Source organism: Neofelis nebulosa, chromosome 9 (genome assembly GCF_028018385.1).
Source record: "Neofelis nebulosa isolate mNeoNeb1 chromosome 9, mNeoNeb1.pri, whole genome shotgun sequence".
Lineage (NCBI taxonomy): Eukaryota > Metazoa > Chordata > Mammalia > Carnivora > Felidae > Neofelis > Neofelis nebulosa.
In genome coordinates this window covers 27013162-27024818 of record NC_080790.1, presented here as the reverse complement: position 1 = coordinate 27024818, position 11657 = coordinate 27013162, and positions in this window count along the sequence as shown.

The window sequence follows — 11657 nt, the reverse complement described above, 5'->3', positions numbered from 1 at the left end:
AAACTATTCTTTCCCCCATCGAATGATCTTGACTGTATGGCTGAAAATCAACTAGCCATAGATGTATGGGTCTATTCTCAACTCCCAGGTCTATTCCATTGGCCCATATGCCTATCCTATGCCAGGACTGTACTCTCTTGCTTCCTGCAGCTTTGTAGTGGATTTTGAAATCAGGGTGTATGAGTCTCCAACTTTGTTCTTTTTCAAGATTGTTCTGGCTATTCTGTGTTTAAAAATTTCAATACATCTTCCATCCACATTGTGAAACTGTTCTCTTTCTGAGAGGTGCCCCACAGAGAGAAGTAAAAAGAGCAAACAATGTTTTAATACCTTTACCTTTAGGCTCTCACTTGTCTCATTTGGCTATACTACTTGGTCTTAAAATGCAAAGGGATCTTTCTCTTTCTCCACATTTCACTTCATTATCCCCATGGACTTGTACAATATTTCTCTATTTGTAAAACCCAGAATCCACATCCATATAAACATGGTAAAAGTTACCTATGGTCCCTTTCTGCCAATGTCCTGCTTCCTGGGCAAATTGTGTGAGGATTCCAAAGGGTTGGAATCCCTTAGAGTCTTATATTTCTTATAAAGAACAAGTTTAGGCCTTTGGCCAATTATTTCCATTGGATCAATGTCTATAAGAAGTTTAACTCTTTCTAGAGGATTAAAACAAACAGCAAACAACAGTTACAAAGTGAAAGCAAGTAAAAATTGGAGAGGTGTCTATTTTAAGAGCCAGAGGCAATGTACATTTCTGAAAATTAAATATCTGTTTCTTTTTATTTGAAATCAAACAGAAATAAAGTTTTTCAACTACCCAGCCTTCACAGGTAACATATTATATGGCCATAGACCCTGGAAACAAGTGGTGTGTTTGGCAAAATAGAAATGTGTGTTTTTCTCTGTGAACCGATCTTACAGTCTATACTCCTGCCCTTTTTGTTTCTGATAAAGATGTTCATCTACAGATAAATATATAAGTATAACAAGGGATTTCAAGAATGTTACGGAAAAGCAGTAGGTAGTTCGCTGATCTGCTATAGGGGCACACAAAGCACTGAGTGCTTTCTGAAAGTTATAAGCTTAACAGCTATATTGGGGGCAATAGAATTGGTTCTAAGGGGCTTTTCTGCTTTAATTGGCTTTTTTAGAACTTGCCGGAAGGCCCACAGAACAGCAGCCACACAAGAGCGGAGCAGAAGCCCAGGGAAAACCTGCTGCTTCAACTGCTCCCTAAATCCTTCCATCCTTGAGTGCAGAACTCACCCTCACCCCATTAAAGGAAGAAATCAAGTTCTGGATGCAAGGCCTGTATTTATTGATTTTATTTATTTATTTATTTTTATTTTATTTTTATTTTTTGAGAGAGAGAGAGAGAGAGAGCAGGGGCGGGGCAGAGAGAAAGGGAGAGAGAGAGAGAGAATCCCAAGCAAGCTCTGCACTGTCAGCACGGAGCCCAACATGGAACTTGATCTCACAAACTAGGAGATCATGACCTGAGCCGCAAAGTAAGAGTCAGATGCTCAACCAACTGAGCCATCCAGGCTCCCCACAAGGCCTGTATTTAAAGAGGCCCTGAGTTTGGGCAGCTGTGAATCCTTTATTCCTTTATCCTCCATAATAGAAAGAGCTCTCAAGAAATTCTCAGAGATGAGGGGCTCCTGGGTGGCTCAGTCTGGTTGAGTGTTGGACTCTTGGTTTTAGCTCAGGTCATGATCTCACAGTTTTGGAGTTTGAGCCCCACATCGGGCTCTACGCTGACGGTGCAGAGCCTGCTTGGGATTCTCTTTCTCTCCTTCTCTCTACCCCTCCCTCACTCACGCTATCTCTGTCTCTCTCAAAATCAACTTAAAAAAATTGAAGAAAGAAATTCTCAGAAATGAAAATCACTTTAGCTGAGGAACTTCAGTTGGGAGAGACGGGATGTATTCGGTTTAAAACAGAAAACATTATGAGAGACCACAAATCTGTAAACCCATAACCTCATGGGACAATTGCATGGGATAAAACATAGCACAGCCTTAGTTTATAAATATATGCTTCAAATACCAAGTCAAGTGCAAACAGACTAGCATGAGCTGGGGGAATTTAATATTATTACCTAATCCTTGAGAGTAAAAAAATAGGCAAAGTGTTGTAGTTGCTACCCCAGTTGTAAGGTTAGGACTGATTTAGAGGGAAAAAGGTGTATTTTTAGATTCTGTTTCATAGGATATCCAATAATATGGCAAACATTGGGATCAGATTTGATGACAATAATACTGGCCATGAGAGAGCAGCAGATGGTGTGATGCTAAACATGTTTTGGGTGTGTCTCATTATTAACATATTCTGGAATAGCAAAGAGAGGTCAATAGAGGTACTGACCACGTACTATTTCATAGTAGCTGTAGACCTTGGTTTGCTGCTCTGTGGCCATTTAAACTCTTCGGCTTGAAATTTTTTAAGGTCCTTTTTCATCCTTCCAACTTTGACCATATCACACTTGCAGGTGTAGGGGTTGAGCTCTCTCAGAGATGGGAGCTCCTCCAGCCTTCCATCCTGATTGCCCATTGGCTGCAGACTGACACTCACCCAAGAAATTTTTCCTCAGGGGTTTGTCTTTCTGAATTCTTTCGAAAACCACACTCCTAGAAACAAAGTCAAAGGAGACCAGAAAAACCAGCCTGCTTGGGAATGACCTTCAACTGTGAATGGCAATCACTACAGGGCCCAAAATAGCATATTATTCTTCATCTCCACAGGAAAATGTCAGACTGAAATGCGCTAACACCATAGGAAGTTTTTACATTAAACATAAACCAAAAGCTTCCTAACAACCACCACAGGTTTGCTCTGATGTCACACAGAGAAGGTTCTAGAACTTCTCTTCAAACCACTGACACATGATGATGGGGTCTGTGAGGTTTATAGAGGCCTGTTAAATCACATGGAAGGCCTAGAACTGTGCTGTCCCGTATAGTTGCCATTCCACATGTGGCTGTGGAACCCTTCAAATGTGGCCAGGGTGACGGAAGCATTGGGTTTTCCATTATACATCACTTCAATTAATTTAAATTCTTTTTTAGATTTTTCAGTGTTTATTTTTGAGAGAGACAGAGTGTGTGTGGGAGAGGGGCAGAGAGAGAAGGAGACACAGAATCCAAATCAGGCTCCAGGCTCTGAGCTGTCATCACAGAGCCCAGCATGGGGCTCGAACCTATGAACTGTGAGATCATGACCTGAGCCAAAGCCGGATACTTAACCGGCTGAGTCACCCAGGTGCCCTGAGGGAAAAAGTGTTACATTCTTATTGGACAGTGCTAGTCTATAGGACAAGTGAAGATCTACAAATGCAGGAACAGCAAAGCTGCGGCAGGCCCAGATGGGAGAAGTGTTTGGGGCAGGAGTTAGAGAGCCCATTATTTCTTTGGGTTTTGTCCAAGGGCCTAATTTCTTTCCAACAACTGTGAAAACTGAAGATGTTTAACATTTGAATTTTTTATTGTGCAACAATGTGTAAAATGTTCATATTTTGCCAACTGGCCTTCCACCCCTGAAATAAATTCTTCAACTAGGGAACAGAATAACTTTCATGCACAAAGGTCTGGGGCAGCTTTGCTTATCCTGCAGGCCCAGAATCTTGGGCAAACTTGGAGTTACTGCCCTCGCTAGTCCACAAATCCATACGGGCCAAGTGCTGTCTGCAGGCTGAATGAATAACCTCTGGTTTATACTGGCACTACAATTTTTCAAGTGTAGATGTAGCCGTGATTAATGAAATGTAAGTTCATTTTAACGTGTTACTGATTTCGGAGTAGTTCAGCGGTCATTGTGTATTTTCCCAATCAAAAGAATCTCACAGCCAGCTGCTCACACCTGGGGCCGGTGGAGCGTTGGGTCTTTGCTAGCTCATTTGGTGTGCTTGTGCAAATTAGAGGAAGGCACGCCAGGGGCTTCAACCCTGACGCATCCCCATGGTCTGACCTGCAGGGCAGCTCGCTGCAGCCCTGATCATTTTACATTCAAAAGTTCTTTACATTTGAAAAGGCTTCACTATATCCTGAAGAATACCCAACAACTAGCAAATAAGAAATGGATTCTCCCTCTCCACCCACCCTCGCCATCGTCCAGGGCTTTTGCCCTGGAGGCTAGTGACTATGCTCCCTCGGGTCCTGGCCAGGTCCCAGGGCTTCGGTGGGCGCACCATTGGCACTCACACCATCCATCCCCATGGGCACCACAGTTCCGTTGCCCGAAACGTTCTGCAAGGAGCAAAGTTGGAAGGAAATTGGACTCAGGATCCCTTGACCTTTGACCTAGGAATTCACAGAGGAATTTTAGAAGTTGCTATTTCTTCAGAATGCATTAAAATTATTTAAATTTAGACCAGGGCTTTTTTTTTTTTTAATGTTTATTTATTTTTGAGAGAGCGCAAGCAGGGGAGGGGCAGAGAGAGGGGTACAAAGGATCTGAAGCAGACTTGGCACGGACAGCAGTGAGCCCGATGCGGGGCTCGAACTCATGAACTGTGAGATCACGACCTGAGCCAAAGTCGGATGCTCAGGCGACTGAGCCACCCAGGTGCCCCTAGACCAGGGCGTATTAACCTTGCCATTATTGACATTTTGGTAATTCTTTGCTGTGGGGCTGTCCTGTGCATTATAGGATCCCTGGCAGAATGTCTGGTCTCAACCCATCAGATGCCAGTAGCACCCCCCCTCCCAGTTGTGAATCAAAACTGTTTCCAGACATGGTCAAATGTCCCCTCGAGGGTGAACTTGCCCCCGTGGAGAACCACTGATTTAGAATATCAGAACGTCATCTGTGACATTAGCTTAATTTTACACTTTACATACGACTGCTGCAAGCATGCGGACTTTGCCGTCTGACATACCTGACTTCAAATTCTGAGCCACACGTTACTAGCTGTGTGACCTGGACCAGGTTGCTTAACATCTCTGTACCTCAATGCCATCACCTGTAAGATGGGGCAGTACTATGCTGTCCTCATAGGTAGGCTGAGAGGATTAATGAGCTAAAGCTCCTAACAGATGGTCAATAAAGAGCAGCTACTGCAGTCCAAAGCCCCCCTTTGCACTGGCCGAACACCAGATATCTGTGGATTTACCCATCATCAAGCCTATTTCCGGTCTCTGTGTTAGCGTAGCAAGGAAGCACCAGACTCTCAAGTCAGGATACTAGGGTTTGAAAGGGCGGGCCTACACCGGCCGACTCCATCTTGTTCTGTGTCCTTCACCTTGACCACGCCTCCTCCCCTTGAGTAACCTCCCGCACACCCGTTCAAAACACGCTGGCGACCTGCGTAAGAGGACTCCCCTAGACCCCTATAAAACCTTTGTGCTTCTGAAACTCGCTCTCTCTCCCTGGTATCTCACCGCTGCGTCAGTGCAGGTAGGGGATTGAGCTCGAGCTAGCTCGAATAAAGGCTCTTTTGCTTTTGCATCGGACTCGGCTCCCTGGTGGTCTTTGGGGATCACGAATTCTGGGCATAACAGGTTCACACTCCAGTTGCAATCTGGAATGAGTCACTTAACCTCTGAAGCCACAGTTTTCAAAAGAGAGAGAGAATCACTCTCCCTCATGAGGTTGTGAGAGGACAAAGTCACACGTTCAGAGGCTGAGCGTATTAATCGCCGTCAGGTGCTGCTAGCCTGCACCCGACTACTGGTAAAAACAAAGGAAGATGTTTTATAAAATTGCAACGAAATCACAGTCTTTCTCAACCTCCTTCCTCTGCTGCTGCCCCACCCCACGCCACCCGACCCCACCCTGGGGAAATCCGCTGGAACCCCAAAGCCCTCACACCTCATTTTGGGATCACATCAGTTCCTCATGGGTACCTCTTGGAAATGATCTTCTCGTTTCTGGAAGTTCTCCTCAGTCTCCGCTGCCTAAGCTGTTCCCAGGCCCACTCTGAGGACCCCCAGGCTCGTGCGGTGGAGAAGCCCGATTTCCTAACGCTGCAGTCTGCCTCGCAGCTCCAGGGTCTGCCGTTTCAGTGACCCCACCTGTGAAATTGGAGCAACGCGAGCATCCGTCCCTCCAGGAAGCTTTGAGTCACTTGGGACTGCAGGTGCTGCTTATTTGTACTCCGCTGGGCATTTCTCTAATCATTGTAATTCCACCGCGCTTTATTTATTTTTTAATGTTTTATCAACTTTTGAGAGAAAGAGCGCGAACAGGGGAGGAGCTGAAGCCGGCACTGCACTGACAGTAGCAAACTCAGTGCTGGGCTTGAACTCACAACCGTGAGCTTATGACGTGAGCCAAAGTCAGACATTCGACCGACTGAGCCACCCAGGTGCCCCTAATTCTACCTCACTTTAAAATAAACCTGCTTCGGGGCACCCGGGGGGCTCAGTCGGTTAAGCATCCGACTTCGGCTCAGGTCATGATCTCACGGTCCGTGAGCTTGAGCCCCGCATTGGGCTCTGTGCTGACATCTCAGAGCCTGGAGCCTGCTTCTGATTCTGTGTCTCCCTCTCTCTCTGCCCCCTCCCCCACTCATGTTCTGTCTCTGTCTCAGAAATAAATAAGCATTAAAAAAATTTTTTTTTAAATAAACCTGTTTTTTCTTTTAATTTTTTTTGAACGCTTATTTATTTTTGAGACAGAGACAGACAGAGCATGAATGGGGGAAAGGGTAGAGAGAGAGGGAGACACAGAATCCAAAGCAGGATCCAGGCTCTGAGCTGTGGGCACAGAGGCCGACGCGAGGCTCGAACTCACCGACCGTGAGATCACGACCTGAGCTGAAGTTGAAGGCTCAACCGACTGAGCCACCCAGGCGCCCTAACATGCTTCTTTTTCTAAACCATGAACTCCCTTAGGTCAAGGACTGTAGCCCATAGATATGTATATCCCATGTCATAATTCTTGCCACAAGGCAAATCCTCAAGGAACATGTTTTGAACAAATGAGTTGGGGAGTGTGGGGCATGCGATCACTTGGAAAGCTCGAAGTGTGACAGGGTGGGGTTTCTTCCCTCCTCATTCTCCTCTTGCCTCCACTCCCATTCTCTGCTGGGAAAATATCTGTTGTAAGAAGATGCAGAGAATGAAACTCTGTTCATGTAATAACTCATGGATACTGTGCAGCAAAGAAGCTAATATTTGCACAATAAACATGATTTGATGGGGGGGGCAGGATCTGGTTTCTCTGGGAAGAACCTAATGTATCTGCTGCTGCCCCTTGGGGCTGAATATAGGTGACTCAGGACAGAGGGCCCTGGGAAGGGTGGGTCCAAAAGGCAGAGGGGACTGTGGGGTGATAGGGCCACAGGGAGAAGGGAAATCCCAGGTATCCTCCAGGATGGACTTCGATATGAACTGGCAGGCAGCGCCCTGATGGGAAAGGAAACCAGTATCTGGCACCATCCCCTAGGCTCTGTGAGTCTTCATGCATAAGCACCTAAAAGTAAGATTTTTCTTTCTAGAAATCACCAAGCCTGAAGCTTACCACCGTCACTTAAATAACCAAACAACCTGACATGAGTAAGAGATTGCAGTCAGAAAACAAAGTTGGTATTGTGGTTTATTTGATGTGGTTCAGAACCGCCAGGGTGTCCTTTTGGGTTATATTTAGAGAGTGATGGTTTTGTTGATATCTCCAATCCACAAGACCACAGTCACAGCCCTCTTGCCACAATTTATAGCCAAGTCAAAACTTAGATGCCTAGTCCCAGTCTCCTTCCTCCCCACTTGCAAAAATGAGAAAGTTTGTAATTTTACTGGAGGTCAGGTAGATGAACCAAAAAGTTTCATGGCATCGTGGCAAGGACAGCAGAGTAAGAAACAAGTCCTCAATGAACTCTGCCAAGAATTTGCAGTGTGACCTTCCTAACGTCACAACTCTTCCAGACTTCAATTTTCTAAACACGTTCAATGGAGATATTATTACTTATATGGAGTTCACAGGGATGTTATAAACTGTTAGATTCAAAAACGTATCAAATGGTTAGGTGCTATGCACTTTCAAGATACTTCTGCTACCAGTTTGGTAAATAACTAATGTGTGAAGGCTCCTATTCATTCTGTGGACTATATATTAACTGCTTAATTACAGCAGTTGCTAAAGTATTGGTGGAGAGCCAATGGTGGGGGGGGGGAGCCTCATGGGGGTGGGCAAGAGGAAGGAATATGAAAATGAGAATGAGATGTTCCTTTGCTTCAAGGATCCCCTCTCCCAGGAGAGACAGAAGTGCTAAGTTTCAGGCAGAATGAATTGAACACCAAAGCAAACAGACGAAGTGCTTCTGGAAGGAGCGCCCTTCTCCCACGCGTATGGCTGCCATTCCCACGCCGGCAGATACCGAACTCTTGGGAAGCCAGTGGAGGTACATGGATTTGGGAGAGTAAACTCTATTCACTACAGTTCTTCTTTTGATGTAAGTTGTATCCAGAGTTAGACTAGTTAAGCAAGATGGTTTTGCAGCTACATGGGGAAACTTACAGTCAGTAGGTCTGATTCAGAAAAAAAAACCCCAAAACCCATTTCTTCTCAAGCAGAGATGAAAGTGATCAGCAACAAGCCCATCAGGGATGCACGAGGCACTATCTACCTGGTGGCTTGCAGCAACATTTTTGCAGGATGGACTCAGGCACCTGTGTGAACAACAACAACAACAACAACAACAACAAAATACAGAATGTGTTCAAAGACTGGGAAACCAGAGGGAACGAAGAAAGGCCATTTGGGAAAAGTGCTACAGGTCTTTGCAAAATAGTCTGAGCTCTCCTTGGAGGCCCAGGGAAGATGGTAGACAAGGTGAATCTGGTCTTCTCCACTGCCTAGCACTCACTGGGCCTCAACAGCATCTGCAGTCCTTGGGACTAACCCAAAGCTTCAGTGGAGGGAATGGTGAAAGACCCCCCCCCCCCCGCCCCCCAACATCTGCCCACAAATACTTGTCACATCCCAGTCATTTCAGATCCAGGGCTCCTCACCATCTCCCAGTGATCAAAAGATGACTCCAAGCTCAGACATTTTGGTTGGGAACATCTGTTCTCAAACCTCCCTGAGTTTTCATTTGCTCCATTTCAACTTGTAATTTTGATCTGGTCTCTGAAGCTTGCCCTAAAGCTCCCTCTTGGGTGTGCTCAGGACCATTTATAGATGGAAGTCCTGTGCAGCTCTTGATTGTCTGTCAGTCAAGCTCTTAGCAGGGACTGATAGGTCATAAATGTCTGCTGTGGGAATAAAGCTTAACACATATGTAGTCCTTTCCAGCATTCCTTCAGTTATTTTCAGGGAACACCCTTTTGTTCTAAAGTAGTACATCAGCTGGGACCCAGCCTTCCACACTGCTTTAGAAGCATGCCCTTTTGGTCTGTGTCATTCTCTTCCTCCTTCTCATGTACATTGCCTATTCTGCAGTCCTTGTCTCTAGAATAGCATCTAGAAAACTGGTAGTGGTTACACATGCACACCAAAACCCCAGGCTTTTAATTCAGATTGAAAGGAAGAGCCTCAGTGTTTGCTGTATTAGATTCCCATGCCTACTCTAACAAATTATCACACACTTGGTGGCCGAAAGGTCAGAATCTACAATCAGGTCACTGAGCCAAAATCAAAGTATTAAGAGGGCTGCACACCCTTTGAAGGCTCAAGGGGAGAATCCTTTCCCTGTCTTCTCCAGCTTTTAGAACTGTGTTCCTTGCATTCCCTGGCTTTGGGCTCCTTACTCCATCTTCAAAGCCAGTAGTGTAACGTCATTGTTCAATGCCCTGTTTCCTTCTTCTGAGTCAAATCTCCTTTCACTTCCCTCTTACAAGGACACTTGTGATTGCATTTAAGGGCCACCTACTCTGGCCCCTGGCTGTTCCCTCCTCTTCCCACCTCTTCACCAGCACATTCAAGGGCTCACATTCACATGTGGACACGGACCCATGCCTCCCTCCTAAGCTCCATCCTCCCTCCCCTATAAAGAGCTGCCCCTCGGCCACCCTCAGGCCTAGGGTTAGTGTGGGGAAGTAGGTTTTACTTCCATAAATGGGTTAGAAAAATCTTAGGGCGGAAAGCTGCCACCACAGGGCAAAAACGCTAGCGAGATATTGTAATGGAATCACGAGTAACTCGTTATATCACCTGCAGGAAATTACTTTCCATCTGATGCCAATGTCACAAACTCCACTTGCCCCCCAGACTCTTTGCTTCTTACACACACAAGTTAACGATTACTATCTGGTTGTTTTCTCCACGTTCACATGTGTAAGATCTTGTTTTCTTCACGTTCACCACACGGGTAATATCTTGTGAGCTCAATAAATACGGAGACGAAACTGCTGTTTGGGGCTCTTGTCTCCTGGACATTAGTCTCTCTCATTTTCATTTCTTTTTTTTTTTTTAATTTTTTTTAATGTTTATTTATTCTTGAGACAGAGACAGAGTGTGAACAGGGGAGGGGCAAAGAGAGAGGGAGACACAGAATCCGAAACAGGCTCCAGGCTCCAAGCTGTCAGCACAGAGCCCGACACGGGGCTAGAACCCATGAACTGTGAGATCATGACCTGAGCCAAAGTCGGACGCCTAACCAACTGAGCCACCCAGCTGCCCCTCTCATTTTCACTTCTGCGCCCACTCTCTTGCTGGACAAGAGAGAACTTCAGACTCACAGTCTGCGACAGGTTAGCACTACTTGACAGGCAGACTAGAGAAAGGACTGGGCAGGCCCTTTGAGCTGGCTTGTGATCATTTGTGCAGGGAACTCAGGCTTCTGGATACCCAGATCATAAACAAGAAACCCGGATTCTCTGGTGACGAGCTACTTTTAGTTGGGTTTTAAGATTGTCCACTCTGGCACACCTGGGTGGCTCAGTTGGTTGAGCATCTCTTGATCGCGGCTCAGGTCATGATCTCACCAATGAGCCCCACGTTGGGCTCTGTGCTGATAACGTGGACCCTTCTTGGGATTCTCTCCCTTTCTCTCTCCCTCTCTCTCTCTCTCTCTCTCTCTCTCTCTTTACCTCCCCTGCTCACATGCTCACCCTCTCTTTCTCTCTCAAAATAGACGTTTCAAAAATTGTCCACTCTACTGGGGACCTATATTTTTGGTTAAATGGTAAAATACCATTAAAATGTTTGAGAAGTATCAAATCGCCATAGAAAGTACTGAAAATTTACTCTTACTTTCTGTATTTAGTTCACCATGGACCAGTAGTACACAGGCCATACTTCGTGTACCACTAACTAGAAGATGAATGTGGGTGAACCAGTGTTCTGTGCTGTAACGGCAGGTATTTATTATTTGGTGTTTCCAGGGGACAAGAGTCTGTGCATGGCTTAGCTTGGTCTTCAGCTCAGGCTCTCACCAGGCTGTAATCAAGATGTCAACCAGGGCTGGGATCATCTGAGGCTCAGGGTCCTCTTCCAAGCTCACTGGTTGGTGGCAGAATTCAGTTCTGTGAGGCTGCAGAATGAATGGCAACTTGCTTCTTCAAGGCCAGGAGGAAAATTTCTCATTAGGAAGGGCTCAGTCCCCTTTTTAAGGGATTTCACCTGATTAGGTCAGACCCACCCAGGACAGTCTCTCTCTTGATTGATAGGAATCTTGGGTACCGTCTTAGAATTCTTCCTACCACACTGGACTTAAAGTGGCACATCCTTTGTCTCTAGGACTCTTTCCCTCATGAAGACAGGAAGGCCACAGT